The 18,771-nt window shown below is 33.1% G+C and overlaps 1 protein-coding gene across 1 annotated transcript in view; it reads right to left on the bottom strand.

Annotated features, from left to right (window-relative positions):
* The window catches only part of LOC119636958, a 282,667-nt gene that overhangs the window by 256,141 nt on the left and 7,755 nt on the right, over positions 1-18,771 (bottom strand).

Here is an 18,771-nt window from a genome sequence, read left to right as displayed (position 1 = left end):
TAAGTTTTGAGTTTGGGTTAGTTTTGTGCTTCTTCTAGTTATTGGATGAAAGTCGTTTTTGTAATCATTTTGAAATAAACGTATTGTCACGGAAATCCCAAATCCAGTTCATTCCAACTAATTGATTTTCCCAAACAATAAATAACCTAGAGAGGGAAAACCCAAGTGCACGTTCGCGGCGCATCGGCCGAGGAAAACGATTAGCGGTAAAGCGGATGGCGGATGCCATGAACTTAGGTAATAGTAATATGCTTGTAAAAAGGCATAAAAATAGACTATTCTCGGAAGGCAGAGTCAGTCGGGCAAGATCATTTGAGTCGAAAAAGATTATTAGAGTTGAGAAGTCGAAAGTATCACCAAAGTAAAATGTAACTAATCCTAACCTTAAAGAAATTGATTGTAAATAAAAGAGTCTTGTGGTGAAAACGTGAAAGTGTATTTCTCTTAAAAAGAATGTCCACGATCTTGTGATACGAACCCTATCCAGAAAATCGAATTTCGCAACAATATGAATAGATCGGCCAAACAACGAATGGTGTTAAAGCGAAAAATTTCATTTTTTTCTAGGTTTTTTAGCGCTTTCATGTTCACATGTCCTTAACATTTAAATGCTAGAATAAGAAATTTGCGACTAATAACATCTCCTACGTACAAGACTTGTTGTTGGCAAGAGTAACTATAGGCGGCAAAAAAGCGTTTGTATCTCTAAGAAATCTTTGCCGTCGTCGTGAAGCTCACCGCCTTTGGAATTGCAATGACGCCGAACAAGACGATGTCGAGAAACGCGTGAAAGTTTTTCTACCACAAAACCAAACGAAAATCAAACGAAAGTCCAGCAGGACTGCCAATCGGGACATGCATATGTACTTCTCGCACAGTTTACAAAGTAAGTTAACTTATGCTATCTTCTGAAAGAGGAAGTAAAAATATAAAATATTTTAGGGCATTAATAACTCACCTCGGAATGGTAAGCATAGTAGAAGAATGGGTTGCTTCAATAACAATGTTTTGCATCAGAAGCGCACACGTACAAGTCGTGATAATTATCTTTCTTCTGAATGTCCAACAAGTAAGGTAAGTATTGAATAAAGCAATAATCCTGTATACGATATCGCGTAAGAAATTTTTGTCCTTGTGCGCATTTGTCACTAGTTGAAGAGTGATAATGACATTTGAAAAGATTCGAGTCGCTATGTTGTGGAATGAAAGCGCGATCGTGCATATTGGCATGTGAACGGTACAATTATCCAGCGCGATTTTAAATAACAGAAGCTATCATTAATTTTCGTATCGACAAAGCCACATAAGCGAAAACTAATTTGCCTAAGGATGGTGTTCAATGTGTTAGTCTTACGGAGAATATATAGAAAATACTTAATCATTTTTAAGAAGACATCTTTACCACTAATCAGTTTTCATATTGTTACACCGAAGGCAAAAACGATAATCGACGATAGCCCTTTTACACATAGGCCAACCCTTTCACGTACCTACGTACATAGTCTTCTAAGATAATGTTTACTTTATAAAAGAAAGTAGCTGAGGTATAGTCTACTCGAACTTAAATAGCAAAATATGAATAGTTAAAGGGCAGATGTGAACATGGGATAGTCGCGCAACATGTTGACGGTCAGAAGGAAGTGAGGAAAGTGATAGCAATATAGCAAATGATCGTCGCCGCAGCCTAGCGGATGTGTTTCCTATACCGCAATGAGACTTGAGAACAGTTCCGATTCTTACCTATTCCTCTGTTCATGGTAAGGGCTCATACATCTAAAGGCGCAAGAAAATGATGCCTAAATGAATGGATAAAATAATATTGAAGATACAGTCCATAATGAGGAAATGTGATGGTTTCAAGAGCTGGATATCATATCCAAATAGATTCAAATGCAGACACTTTTACTTTCTGTCCGTACAATTTTACATATCTGTTTTATCCCTATTCTTCCATGACGAACGAATAAAACGATTAAAATGAAATATATTAAATCTTAAATATCTGTGACACATAACCCTTTTCTCGAATCACGGTCGTCTCGTAATCATTTTTCAGTAACAATTAAACTCAAAATGTTATGAAAACTAATTTAATTTCATATTTGTTTTTTAATTTTGACCATTTCGATCATTTGTTGTTAAATATCAATAATCAGTAATTAAATTGATTCAATATTTATAGCAGAAATTCTCTTTTCGATACGACGCGATGAATGCATAATTAACATATGATATATAATTACTATTATATCAGGGACAGCAATAGTCACTGCATGCCCATGAGGTTTGTTATCAACGCCATAAGCTGCTGTCGCGAATAAGTGATATGATAAAATAAATTATTAATGCTATGGAATAATCTATAATATGAAATGTTGCTTTATTATGCAGGCGTTCTCTTTAACAAACACATACGCAGAATGTCTGAAAAGTTTACCAGGCGAACATAAAGGTTTTATTCAGTGGCGCAGAAGGAAAAAGATTTATGAAGTCTCCCGGCTTATTATACAACCTGCTGTAGATAGGGAGAAGCGACCTATTTTTGATCGGTTACTGCACGGGCCATACCTTTCTCAGATGTCACGTGAAAAATATGGATATATCCGATGACAACCTACATTTGGTCATCGGTTTCTATACGGATGAGAGTTGTCTCAAAGAGAATGAAAAATATGGATACATCCAATCCCAGCCACATCCAGTCAACAATTGAAATGTGCCATCACATCGCATTCGTCTGCAGAACCAGGCACCAGGTGTTTGGTGCACACGTCATAACGCCAGACACAATATGGCGCTCCGAACCGAAGAATATGGTGGGAATCGTGAGAGTCCTAACAATATAATAGACCTATTAGGCCATGTCGCGAATTGCCCACCTAGGAAATCTCTAAACAGTTCAATGATGGTGGCAGCATTTGTTTCAGAACATGTTGGTGCAACGCTGGAAAGACGGAATTACCGTCGATTGAGCTTAGAGGAATGGCAGAGACTAAGAACACGTCCGACGAGCATGCACGAGAAAACTGACTGTTCATTGCACTCCGATTCTACTCATACGAGAATAAAAACAATGGATCTGCCACAAGGCAACGAATACGTTCACATTTTTTAGACCTAACCCTCAAGATAATATATATTAAAAAATCTCAAAAAGTTTCTCCACGGAAAACGATTTCAATCGTATGAGGAAAAACGTACCAAGCGGAGACTGCGATGATGTTGACTTTTGCAAAAAAAAAAATATGTTTTTTTTTTTATTACAGATTGAAACTTTTCAGACATGCCTCGTACATTTTATGCGGGCCTGTGAATCATTGTAACATATTATATACTATCGAGCACGTTTAGTTGCATGCAAATAACGTATGGAATATTAAATGAATGAAAAAGAAACAAAAAAAAAAAAAAAAAAAAATTATAACCCTTTCGCCTTCGTTATCCATCATCTGCCGTACATGCTGAACATATAAGCAACCAACAAATAGTCATAATGAAATATTAATAAACCTAGACAGAAGGATGAGGCGAATGGAGCAGAATAATCACTGGAAAAAGAGGATATGCAATCGTACTTTATTGGCACTGACGAACACCAAAAAAATATATAACGAGGGGGCGGGGTAAGGCACCCGCTTATAAAATAGATGATTTTAATTTTTCTTTCTTTTTCAGTTTGGTTATGGTTTGGCAATCTGCCCAATTAAAAGCGGACAAAATTAGTATTGGGCAAGTGGAAGATATATATCCGCTTAAAAGCGAATCTTAAAGTTCGCTACACCCGCAGTTAAAACAAATCAGAGCAAAGAGGTGGATAATCATTTTTATATCGCTACAAAAGGTTCGACAGGGATATTTCTATTAAGGCGTAAATGACGTTTTATTACGGGGAAAAAAGGTCTTCTTCTCCTTTTCGTAAGGCGTTTGTAAGCAGGATTTGTTTGTTTGCGTCGTTATCTTATGAACTAAATATGGAGTGAATTGAAGCCGCAGTGTTCGCAAGTCTTTGCAAAGTTCTTGGCTAGATGTATGCACTATCTATACTAACTTTTGCAACGAACGGCCCCTGATGAAATGACAATTGATTGGAGAGTCCGTCCAATGGGAATATTGTCAGGAAGGCGAACTTGCGACCAGACTGGCTGAAGACAAAGTAGACAAAAATTCAAATGGATGAATACAAGTGTGCATGTGCACTAGTGAACTGAGAAGCTGGTAGATGGGCCCATAGCAAACTGTATCCCAATGCTTCGCGAATCGATTCACTATTGAGTAGTGTCGGAATGGCGAAGAATTCAATCAAGAAAACCGACCGATTTCATTTTGAAAATTCAAGTCAATTCGTTACGTACTTTACATGTATATCTGTTGTAAAGTTAAACGCTTCGATGTCACAAATGGAATAACAAGAAGAGTATGCCTTTGACTATCCGTAACGAATATGAATAATACGACATGAATAATTGAAATAATATTTGTTTTTATTTCCAACTATTGAATGCGATAATTTGAGAGACAAATATGTGAGGAGATTGTTATGCTTTATCTTATATTGCCTAATCGCAATATCAATCATGACTGATTTGCAATGAAATAATTATAGTCCATTCAAACTACCATACAATAAAGAAGTTATTGCCTTGATATTCCTATGGCAATATTTATGCTAAAATTAAAGCAATGTTTAGTAATTCGAACGCGCTTGATGTGTTCTTCGAAGTAAAGATAAGAACGACTAAACTAAATGCAAATGATGTCGATTCATCAAAGGACCGTTAAGACAAATATGCAAATGTATTAGTTTACCTGCATAAAATGTTCATATTTCATGGTTAGACAAACTTTTGATTGCTGATTGAATTATTCATGCAGCATATTATCAGCTTTTATGGCATTTCTCTTGACGAAATACTACTTGTGCTATAATAATAATAATAATAATTTTGACAATAAATTTTATTAAAATCGTTAATCAACGTACAAGAATTAAATTAAACATTGAAACTAAATTTAATAAATTTATTATTGAAATATAGTTTGTAAACGAGAGTTGTTCTCTTCTGTTACTGGGTCATGCAATATTGCGATTGTGTTGTCATTAATGTTTTTTTTTTGTTTTCTTTTTTGGTTTTTTCTGTTTTATGTCGTTTTAATTTCCTTGTTTTTGTCGTTTTCAACGTCGTTTCTTTTTTTTTTTTTTGTTTATCGCATTTTGCCCCGCTCTGAAGGGACTTGTACAGGATACACACATCAAATATTATTGTTACGTTGCTTGCTTTCTTTTCTGTGTGATAAAATTTTCATGCATGTTTGACGTTAATAAATATTTCATGTGCCCATAAAAATGTTACATGAACGAAACAAGTGACACACATATATATATATATATATATATATATATATATATTTACATATATATATAAAGCAAATGAATAGGCCGTAAACGTCTTGAAACGAATTCGAGACACCCAGCAAAGTAAAATGCTTTACGAGCAAATTTGTTAAAGTGACGGTAATAACATCAATAGATAAAACTAAAAATTTCACGCAAGTTGTCAACAGAAGTTAATTTTATTATCAATTATATCGTGATTGTTGATTGACTCTACCTATGAAACCTTTTCTTTTTTTCTCCGATTTTCATTATTTTTAACTCCTATTCATCTATTCGTCTATCCGCCCTTTCCCTTCATTTATCATTTATATATACGTCCAGGTTCGCGTAGCTTCACATTTTATCTACTTAAGTGACTGAGACGGTGTCAAAGTAAGTAAGTTGACCAATCCCTTAAAAAAAGTAGTATGCTCTACCTATAAATCTATTTAAATCCTAGTGGAAACATTTATCAAAGTTTTTAAAAAAAGAATATCTATATGAACATTGTATTGATTGAAGCCTTTTTTCGAGTCGCTGCATACAGAAAAACTATTTATCTTTTAATATATCGAGATAGGGTAACGAAAAGCATTTAAGTTCATATTAAGGCAATAATTCTCAAATTTGTCTACAACGAGAATACGTTTTTTTTTTTTTTTTTTTTTTTCAATAAATCAATAAAAATGATGGATGTGAAAACATTCGACACAAATTATTCATAGACTTAAAGCATAAAAAATAATACATTTCTCTAATATAAAGCAAAATATTTTCATTCATTTTTTGAATTACACATTAAGTTCATTAGCCCCCGTAACTCATAGAAATATTACTAAAGTACACGACATAAGTGAAAAGTAACCGCACTCAGTCTAAATACATATTTACTGTATATGTAAGCCATGAATGAGACGAGATGAGATGATTTTTTAAACATAAATTTAAAAAAATAAATTAGAGCAGACATAAGTCTTTCTGTTGAAGTAAATATTTTTCACTAACACATTTCACACACACACACACATAAGGCAAATAAGTAACGATGACAAGCGTTCGCAACTAGGATTGCAAAGTACAAAATTATGTACACAATTTTAATCCTCTCGTACGGGGTAAAGTAAGATTGAAAAAAAAACACAAGGGTTGATGAATTCATTGGTTTTTACCTTTTCATGGCAAAGGTAAAGAAAAAAGCGCAACAATTGACTGTGGGTTAAACGGCTACGCTCAAAATTTTCATTATATCTGCCCCGCGAAACATATTTTACCAGATTAGCAATGTTTATAAATATACACAAGAGAGGTCTTAATGCTAACATATTCCTGGCCAAGTATTCACACAGTGAAAGCAATTAACATACCTCTTTCTCTAAAATTGAAAGCAATGCTTAAGGGGTGACATCACTGTAATAGCCTTAAAAAACTTTCTTCTTAACAATTTTTTCGAAATGCAGGGAGCGGTAATAGAATAATAATCAAAAAGCTTAAAATTGACATTAAGCATATATTTGAGTACACATATCCCCCGACTTACGCGGCACTTTATTTTGCTGAAGCTAATGTTATACAACAGAAGAATAACGTGGTTAAGGAAACAAAGGATGGTCATAATGATCCAGATGAAGAAAAATTTGTATCAGTTTTGTTTACAACAAAAGTTATTCTTGAAGAATTTGAATATTTTATCAATTGACTTCAGTGTTGAACTAGCTTTCCTATATGAGACGGGGGCCGACATAATTGTTAACTACGGATTTCATTACCAAAAACCTTTACTTTTCTACTTATAACCGGCAATACTTTGTTTTTCGAAAATAAAAATCTTGATTTGGGTTTTCGTTTTCACAGATTGGGTCTATGAATCAGAAGACTTTAACTTATTAAAGAATTTAGTGCGCATTATAATTTTACCATCCCATGGTCTGCTATTAAATATCACTGTGACTTCTAGATAGAATTTCATTCTTTTAAATTATTTATTCGATTGCCTTTTTGCAAGAATTCTGTTGTAGATCAAGACGTCGAAACTAAAAGTGTACATATAACAATAAAAAATTAATTTCAATACAAGATCAATTGCTTTTAGAAGCTACTCTATTGCTCCATATTTTCTTTTGCTTTCTGAGCTGTGCACTTATTCATTTATATAAATATAGCCACAGTAATTGCAGCTGAGTCATCAGAACGTCCGATAAGGTACGTTGACATTGATTTCACTTTAATTAGTGAAACTGCCAAAATATATCCTACCTGTTATCGATTTAAACATGGAAAATATATTCAGAACGGTTTTACGATGCCTGAGATTCAAAATGAATCGATCAGCTATGGAACGTAACGTGTAAATCCGAAAGAAGGTCAAATGCTCTTGTATATGTAACTTGGACAACAAATTGATATATTTTTTCGATTCTATTCATCGATATATTCACTATCTCTCCAGCTCCACTCATCTTACTGTCTTCATAATATAAGAGAACAATAATCGGATCTACGCAGGCATATAGTAAAAATTTGCAAGACAAAAATGTCTAAGCCGTTAATGGTAAGAGAGTTGAAGATTGTTCCCTGCACCACTTCTGGTACAAGAATTAACTAGGTTGGTGCGGCTGTATACCACACCCAGTAGACCTGAGATAAACCCGCCTTATATTATATCGGTCGATTCAGGGTCATTTCCTGAATCGATCTGAGTTTGTCTGTCTGTCTGTCTTGTTTTCTATGTTCAATCTACAGATTGCAATTTATGAAATATTTTGATGAAACTTGCTACACTGACATGTTTTGGCCCAAGAACGGACATTATCGAAAATGGTATAGATCGGTCCACTTTTTCGAACACTCCTCATATGACGCCCTAAGTAATAGTAGTTCGACATTCCACACTGATGCGAAAGCTTTGGACCGCCAGAAGTATTGATTTCATATAAAAAAACTAAAGTTCACAACAATAATGGGTCTAATTTTTAACAGTTCATGATGAAAATCATATCGTAATAGTAATATAAGATGAAGGAAATTAACTGTACCGGCTTTGGATTATCTCGGTCTATTGTTTTTTTTGCAATCTATAGTTAGAACACAAATTTACATGGACAGCCGAACAGACAAGCTTAGGTCAATTCAAAAAATAATTCTGAATCGATCGGTACAACAAAGGTGGCACTGTCTTAAACCTTTCTGGTGTTACATACTTCCGCACAAACTTAATATACCCTATACAACAAGTGGTGTAGGGGATAAATATAAATAGTTTCTAAAGTTACAAGTGTAATTTTTTTTGGCTGTGGTAATAAACCACAACGCGTCGGTATAAACGAACAAGTGATAGCATTATAGTGGGCCACGACCCAGCATTAAATACTCAACGGTTATCCACGTTTCAAAATAGACCCTTATCTATATATATATATTTGGTCCAATGCGAATCATTTTCAATAGCGTTCGACGTCAATGTATCAAATTTCATCAAAATACGATAAAAATTTGCCAACTGTAGGGTGAACACAAGAAGACACGTCAAATAGCCGGATAGACAGGCAGATGGACAGACAATCTTATACGCAAAAGGTGCTTCTGAATCGATCGGATAGACAATGGGCCTATTTTAAGTTCTTCTCTGTGTTACATATATTCGCAACTAATATAGATAATACATTGTTGTATCACAAGTCATGTAGGATATAAAAAGAATAAGCTAACTATTAGAAAAAAGAAATACGTTCTTTAAAATACCGCTAGACAGAACTAGACTGTTAGATATGACTTGGAAGTTTGAATTAGAGTTTTGCTAGAAAGAGGCCAAATGGTCGAGGAAAAAGAACGCAAGTGAATATTTAGAGTTGGAAGGGCAGTTTTATGGTCTTTGGTCTGGATTTGCCGAAATAACAAAATCTTTATTATCATAAGAAAATATGTCCCTCTGTACTGCACTGTCAAAGTTTAAATGTTTTTTTCTCGAAATACGATCATTTAAACCGGCACGCAACATAACTCAAATTTTCAGTTTTTTTGCATCCGAGTTTTGTACCGCATCTTTGAAATTACATTCTCTAAAGAAACTCGATAAGTTAATTTAAGCTTATTTTAATAATGAAAGGGCGCCGTTATTTCAGTTGAAAATTCAAACACTTGCACTACAAAAATTGATATTTCTAAAAATCTCTACGTATTTCTCTGGATATAAGAATGTAGACTGAAAGATTCTTTTCTTTTCTTTTTTTTTTTTAATTTAAATTCGAACCAGATATGCTTTGTGCCCCTATTGATTGATATTTGGCTGCAGTGTTACCAAATGTGAATATTTTTACCAAAATAATTTTTCTCTACTCGACAATCCCCTTAAATATTATTATTTTACAAGCTCTCTCAAGCTAGGTTGTTACTGCTAGATGATTTATCTCTTTAATCCTATTAAACCTATTGCAAAGTTCTTAACTGTTTGTTTTTTCTATTATACATTATAAATATAATTATGAATAGTTCGTGAATATATGAAATTAATCATCACTTCAGATGATTAATAATAATAAATCTTGTAAACAAAAAAAAAACAAAAAAAAAAAGAAAAACTTGATAAAATACATAAACGAAATGTAAATTACGAAAATCAAATATTTGTTCTACATTTAACAAACACACGAATTTGTGTTCAAAAAATTGGGTTAACAAAATTTTAAAAGAAATATTTGTGAAAATTGCCAAAAGTAAGGGAGAAAAGCATATGTTTTTATAAAATCGTAAAATTCAAAAAAAAAAAAAAAAAACAAAAAAAAAGTTCTATGACAAAAGATATATGTGACGGCTGTGCCCAAATACAATTCAAGTACATGGTCAAGGTGTAAATAAAATACAATGTTCGCAAATATACGACGACTAGGAAGTAAATCACTGATAAACAAAAAAAAAAAAAGAAAAAACCAAAAAAACAATTTAGTAAGCGGTAGCGAATAATAAATAGAATAAAACTAGGCAAGCAATCAAGCGTGAAGCATGAAGGAAGACATATGCATATGCATTAAATGAAAAACTGTCACTAAATCATAATTTCTAAAGCGCTTAATATACGTTTTCGTAAATCCTATCGTATTAAAAAAATTTCTAGATAAAAACCTTCGTTACAATAATAACATCGAATAGTTTTAGCGAACTTTTTATACCCTACATCCGTTGTGGTAGAAATTGTAATATTAACCTTAAGCGGCCAGAATGACTTGAGATAAACCGATTGATTGTTTCAGAATCACTTTCTAGTTTCATTTAAGTTCGTCTGTCCGTCTGTCCACCTGGTTTTCTTGTTCGTGATATAGGCAAAAAATTTTTGAGATATTTTGATTAAGTTTGATTAAGTGGTGCACTCATACAACGGCTTCTTCTGCAAGATCATAATGCGTAGAGTTATGCGGTGGTATAGTGTGGTATAGTGTACTATAGGGTCGTGATGCACTAAAATTCTTTTTTGTTTGTTTGTGAGCTATATATGTAAAAAAATCCAAAAAAATAGTTTATTGAAAGAAATATTTTACGAAATATATATAAACAAAGTAAATTTTAAACTTAAGATTTAATAGATGCTTCCATGTATTTTTATTAGCGACATCTATTGGTGAAAATGATAGAGTAATGCAAAGTATCGATGTACACAAGGGTTAAATTCAATGATTTTCATCTTTCTCTATATAAAATAATTCCATTCCATAATAAGTTACTCAATGTGGAAAATGGTTAATCGTGGAACGCTCAAAACTGCACTTTCGACCTTCATTACTTTGCTGTTTGATTTGGAGAAATCGATTGCCGAAGCTTATCAAGAACCTCGAGTAGCGTATGGTTCCTCATATGCCAAATGCCGGTTTCGGTTTCAACGGTTTAAAAGTGGCGATGTCAATGATACAGAGCGACCTAGCGGAACAAAAGAGTTCGAAGACGATGAGTTGCAAGACTTATTGAACGGAAAACCAGATTAAACTCAAAAACAACTTTTAAACGTCTTAGCCATGGATGAATCATTTGTTACTAGCAGTTTACGTGAAATGGGAAAAATCCAAAGGAGGGAAAAGAGCTACAATACGATTGGGCTAAGAATGGTTTTTCGATCAGTTTTAACGTCGCTTTTTCATTGCTTGCCAGAAAAAAAAAAAAAAAAATGGCGTGATTGGCGATGAAAAGTGGACGTATTACGACAGTCCCAAGCTCAAAAATTCATGAGTTAGGGTAGGAGAGCCATCCACATCGACACCGAAGCGGAATGTTCATGGCCATAAAGTTTTGTTGTGCATATGGTGGGATCAGCAAGATGCAGTGCATTACGAGCTACTGAAACCGAATGAAATTATTACTGCAGATGTCTATCGACGTCAATTGAGCAAATACAATAGCGGTTAACAAGTGTGAAGTCATTTTCTTACATGGCAACGCTCCACCATGCATTGCAGGAGTTGTCAAGTATGTACTGTCCCAGCTCGAATAGGAAGTTCTGCCTTAACCAGCGTACTCGTCACCACCACTTATTCATATCGATGCAACATGGCTTGGCTGACGTGCGGTTTCGAAATGCTGAAGAAGTGTGAATATGAGTCGGTGGTTGGATCGCATGCAAGTACCTATAATAAAATTTTAGATTAAACTAGAAATTTTATGCTTACCCCGTAGAAGCTACTAATTTGAGAAATGCCTATAAAACACTTATTTCAATCCTAGAGCAATATTTCGGTATATTTATGTCTAGGTTACCAACACATTCACTCATCGCCGTTTAATTCAACATCTTTGAAAATAATTTAGGCAAATCCTGTATAATTAAAGGACCGATGGATAGTCGAGACGTCGAATAACCGATTTAATTAACTTGAACTACATTCCTGAAAGGGCATTTATGCAGATATTCATGATACATTTAGGAGTCCATCGTACGAAAGTAGTAATAAAAACTGAATTTAATAATTGATCAGCGAAACAAATCGATTAACGATTGTATAAACAATCGTTTAGGCAATTAGATTACATTCTAAGGCCAACGGGTAAACAAGTAGTCAGTCATATTTAATTGCAGACTAAGGTTCGCCTACAAATCTATTGTGAATTTAAGAACAACAACTGTTCGAGAGGAAAAGAAACGAAAGAAAGCAATGCTTGAATAGTTGAATAGTAAGAAAATCTATAAATTTAGTTCAAGTATAACTGTCACACAGCATTGACCAATAAACCGCACTAAAATGTAAACGATCGAATTCTTATTATGACTTGGCAACTAAAGAATGATGATACATGAAAATTAATTAAAAAGCACAACCATCTACAGCACAATCATCATCAGGGCGCATTCGATTTGAGAAAAGCCATCTGTGTAGCTATGCAGGAAAATAGTTTCTGAATTCAATTCTCATATAACATAACATTTGACAAACATAATCATATCCAAGGAATGCACACACACAATACATACTTTTATTACATCATATTTGATCGCCTACTTCTTAAACAGTTACAGATTGCATTATAATTTCAAGCTTTTATATCGCAAAGGCCAAGGTTTACATTTTGTTACGATTAAAACGAGAAACAAGTGCATCTCACCTCTAAGAAGAAAACATCGATTTTTTTTTTTTTTTTTTTTTTTGTAGCCACCTGTTTGAGATTTTGTTCTTGAAATATCTTTCAGTCACTCATTCTTAATAAATAAAATTTTATCTTGAAAATGTTACAATGCTTTTATGCAATTTTTCTTCTTATTGTTACTTGCAATAAACTCTATGTTCATACAATGGATTTCCTTCGAAAGAATAACTCGAACAAGTTTTTACTATATTTCTTCAACATGCCGTTGCTACTCTTCCTTTTAGATCCTTCCTTACTCCCATTTATTGTTATATGCTGATATTATTATTACGACTGTTATTGTTGTTCTTGTTGTTAGTTTTACTTTTGTTACTTTTCAGATAAACAGATATAAAGTAATCCCATAAATTTATATAAAATAACAAATTTGCACTAATGCGAGAAAAAATGCAATTCTTCGATTGTTATGTAATCTTATTAAACATTTTCATGAAAGACAAATTTCTTTGTATGATTCTATTCCATGATTTAGTGTTTTCAATTTATAAACAGGATGCAAAAAGAAGCAAAATTATCGATAAAATATTTTGAATTCTATTTTAAAAAAATCACTTCCCGACTGAATAAAAACTAAATAAGTAAAAAGATTATAATGGGCCACGACCCACCATAAAATATCCTACTTCACTACAAGCACAATTGTCCATATAACCACCTTTCGAAGAAGGTGTTAAATAGGAAGTGCGGGTGTGGTGAAAAGGTGGTATGATCCAAACCATTTTCATTATAGTGCATGACCTTGGCTCAAAATGCGTCAGTGCACCAAATTTCATCCAAATGTCTAAAAAATTATGGACTATGGGTTGAACATAAGAAGACAATATGGAAAGAGGCACACATGGACAGACGGACAGACAAGCTCACATCAACTTAGAAAGTGACTCCAAATCGATATAATAAGAAGTGAGTGTAATAGAAAGTGGGTTTAATAGAAGCTACGTTTAATATATGGAGAGTCATTCTGGGTGTTGCCTACATCCAAACAAACTTAATATATCGTTGTATAATGGATGGTGCAGAGTATAAAAATGGAATAAATCTTTAAAACCAATCATACATGTAAGCTACCACAATCGAGTACTTGTTGTAGTTGTACGTTTAAGTTTAAAGGTATGTACGCAATGTAAACCAAGTTTAAAGTCTTAGTAAGCTAAGTCTGAAGGGCTTGTGTCAATACTTACGCAAGTGTAGGAAGACGGGAAGACGTTGAAGAAATAATATCGCAAAAGAAATCAATTAAAAAATAAAATAAAACCATAAAGCAACAAAAGGACAGGTCAGAATCTGACAACGGACAAGTAGTGGATAACTTAACTATCAAGAGACGATCAAAAGAAAGAATTAATATGATTAAGGAGGAAAAGATAACAATAGAAAAAAACATCAGTGCTGAATATTATTAATATCAATTCAATGGCGTAGACTATTATTTCGTAATGATGATGAGAAAGACTTACCCTCAATCAACTTAAGTGATTAAAAGGAAGGATAATGGATTATAATTTTTAAATGTAATCCCGCGTTATTTTCCCTGAGATATGCGATATAAGACCGAGATGTAGTGAACTTGTGGGAATTTCGTCCGGCTAGTCCGATCCTGTACTGAAATCGGTCCACAGAAAGAGGTCCATGTCCGCATGGGAAGCAGGTAAGAATCATGACTGCCAAGTCAATGTTCGGTAGCTTCATATCTCAATTACGGTAAAGTTTACATGAGGTCGCAGCTATCGCGAGTGCTTAGTCGGCAAAGGCATAACACTTAACTCACTAGGCTGCGACCACCATCTTCCTAGCTCTTTCTCTCACCTTTTCCTTCCTCTGGACAATCACCATCCTAAGCAAGCTCCAAAATTTTTCTGCCATACCGCACATATATCTTGTAGAATACGCTTTCCTTATTGGATTGAATTTATTTTCTTATATATAATTATTAATAAAATAAATATTTTGCCGACTTCGTTTCAATGCAATATGTTCAACTCGCAAAAGTTTGTTTATGTCTAACAAATTTACAGAATTTTCGCTTTCATTAGCTCTAAAGCTATTGAAGCGAATAAATGGAAAATTTTTTACATTTCTTTTATTACCAATCACAAACTGGGTGCAAATATAAGCAATTGTAGAGAATGGCCCGTAATCAATAAATTCGAGTAATGACCGGCATTATTACCGTACACAACAGCAATATCCAGTTTCACAGAATGAATCGTAATCAATAAATTCGAGTCATGACCAATGCTCGTATAACTGGAGTATTATCGATGCCTTTCCCCTGCTGTTTTCCGTTTCATCTGCACGACATCGTTGTGATGTGTATATGTGAATACGAATTTTCCTGTTATACATTAAATTGTTAACCTATCAGGATGATTATAACGATAGCAAAATGGCGTTAGCGCAGGAATATTGACGAGAAAACTTTTTCTATCTTACAATTCTTATTGAAGCATATTGATTGATTGATGAAGTGATAAAAGAACCTATTTAACTATGTAAAGAAATAATTTTAAAAGAAACAAATCAAAATGAAGATTTGAATTAAACGACGAAAATTTGATGATTATTTAATATTAATAACCGAATAAATATTTGCAACAAGGAAGAAGACAAGGCCGTAAGCATATATGTTCTAGAATATATCTGAAATCGGATCCCTTTGATATCCTACGTAAATTCTATGGTAAAAATATCCACAAGCGCAAAACTTAAGATGTTGCGACTTGAAAAGTTGACGAAAACATTGTAAGTTTTTGCACACAAGTTGGAATTTGCAAATAGAGTGAATCGGTTAAAGGGAATGGCAGATAAACAGAGAATATCTACCTTCTCAAAAGGAAAATATATCATTTTTTTACACATTACTCATAAACTGCGACATATCCAACGATAAAACTGTTCATGTCTACTCTGCAAGACGAGTCCATAGCAGTTGTACGCAAATAGAATAGCACATGCAATATACCCGTCGAATGAGCTCGCATTGGCTTTACATGAACAGATAAATCGGCCAAGCCCATCCAATCTTATAGAGGATCAAGTTTCATCTTTTTCGATTTGTTTTTTTTTTTAAGCAGAGATGGTGGTTATGGAAATTATGATCGATTTTCGCAAAATCAAGGAAAGCAGTGAAGTAAAGAAGGACTGAATCCATTCTGTAGAATCATATATTCACCTTGATAACATATGTAGTGTAGTGTTGCCACTTGGCATGGATTGCCATTCTGCCTTCTGGCTGAACACACAGTGAATTGTTTAAGAGTGAATCTGGCCACTTCAACGAGTGTAACAACCCCTATATTCGAGATCTTACTTCACCCGACGACCGTATAAAGTACAATTGGACTGTTGCGAACGAAACGAAGACATTAAATTAATCCCATTTTTTAGTTGCCGTTTCAATTGCATACGGAAAACTTCATGACAGCTGACGAGAAAATAAAGCACTTCACTTAAACTGCTTGCCCTTTAATATTTTCACATCCAGTGAGCATACACGCATATAAAATATTTCTGTCAAAATATAAACAACGACAACTACAGTAACAGCAATGACAGCAACAATTTTTGGACTAAAATAAAATCATTGCATTCATTCAAACAGCAACAACTTTGTACCGTTACGTTATGATGATACAATAATAAAACGATCAAATATAAAAGAAAAAAGAAATTCTTGAAAAAAAAAAAAATTTCACTCAAAGCTAAAAATAAATATTTTTTTTATAAATGACATAATAAAGAAACAAAAACACAAACCCATAAACGTACTTATCAATCGATGCAATATATATATATATATATATATAGCCGATATAAGCGATAGGTGAAAATGAAGAGAAAATGAAAATTGCGAAAAGAAAGAAAAACGTCGAAAACAATTTAGAAATACATTTTAAAATAGAATAAAATAGAAAAAGATGCACTTTTAGAGGAAAAACATCTGTCAAATCATTAAAAGATTAAGTTAAATGAACTTTATATGGATTTAAATGGAGGAAGCAAACAAAAACAAAGACGAATGACCGCGAGTTAGTCATAATTGTAAACACAATTTTTATTTTTTTCTAAAAAAAAAAAAAAAAAAAATTTTTTTTGCTTCTAAAAACAAAATCTTTATTTTCTTTTTATTTAATATAAGCAAGAATGAGGGAAAGCAAATTTCAAGCACAGCACTCGATACATGAATGTTCTCTGCGCTGGTAACGAAAACTATTACATATGTGATTGTCAAAAAATATTTCTCTTTCGAGAGCAACGGACTTTTCTCCAAGATGCAGTAATGTCGGCCTTTCACTGCATCAATTTTTTTCCACAAACATAAATAATTTAAAAAACGTGATATAAAAATTAGTCCAAATTACGAATGACTTTCTCTATTCGCTGATTTGCTACACGCGGTGCTAACTCATTACACTGTTCATGACGTCGGTTGTCTTTCTGATTTTTACTTTATGATCGTTCGAAAGAGTAAGACGACCGCTGAAACTATTGAGTTTGCATGTAGCAGCTAAGAGGGTTTAAAAGAGACTAGACCCACCTTTCAACATACCGACAGATTTAGAATCACTTTCTGAATCGATTATCTCTCCGTCAGTCTGTTTGTTTAATCTCTGCCCATAAATTTTTGTGTTCAACATAAAGATTTCAATTTTAGAAATATTTTGATAAAATTGGTAAACTGTCTTGCTCGGACCAATCGACACAAGTTATTGGAAATGGTTCGGATTGGTCCACATTTTCAACTAGAAGAAAATTATAATGTTCAAAATTATTCAACAAAACTCGCTGTGTAACAACACTTCGATATTCTAAATTAGTATGAAAAATTTGCTCCATTTGACGGCATATTTAGACCCCTCTTATATAACTATCTCTACGAAAATTAAATCTTTATATGACAAAACGATTTAATTTTTACTATTTCATGAAAATTGATTCATAATAGTAAATTCAGAATGAAATTAATCTTACCAATATTGGACCACGTAGAATCGGTCTATTTTTAAAGGGTGTGAAGATAAATTCGAATTTAACTAATAAAGACACCTACCATTTCTGTTAACAAAACTCTGTTAACGACTTAACAGTGTATTTTGTATGGGAAATTATTGTACTACAGTATAGTGTATTTTGTATGGGAAATTATTGTACTACAGTATACTACAGTATAGTATATTTTGTATGGGAAATTATTGTACTACGGTATATTGTATTTTGTACTAGGAATTATTGTACTACGGTATAGTGATTTTTGTACTGAAAATCATTGTACTACAGCATACTACAGTATAGTTTATTTTGTACTAGAAATTATTGTACTACAGTATAGTGCTTTTTGTACTGAAAATTTTTATACTACAGTATAGCGCATTTTGTATTGAAAATCATTGTACTACAGTGTACTGCAGTATATTGCGTTTTATACTGAAAAATATTGTACTACAGTATAGTGTTTTTTGTACTGAAAATTTTTATACTACAGTATAGTGCATTTTGTACCGAAAATCATTGTACTACAGTATACTACTGTACAGTGCATTTTGTACTGAGAAATATTGTACTATAGTATGGCGTATTTTGTATGGGGAATTATTGTACTACGGTATAGTGTATTTTGTATGGGAAATTATCGTACTACGGTATAGTATATTTTGTACTAGAAATTATTATACTACAGTATAGTGCTTTTTGTGCTGAAAATCATTGTACTACAGTATACTACAGCATAGTTTATTTTGTATGGGAAATTATTGTACTACAGTATAGTGTATTTTGTA

Source organism: Glossina fuscipes, unplaced genomic scaffold (assembly GCF_014805625.2).
Source record: "Glossina fuscipes isolate IAEA_lab_2018 unplaced genomic scaffold, Yale_Gfus_2 42, whole genome shotgun sequence".
Lineage (NCBI taxonomy): Eukaryota > Metazoa > Arthropoda > Insecta > Diptera > Glossinidae > Glossina > Glossina fuscipes.
This window is presented reverse-complemented; position numbering and strand designations above follow the sequence as displayed.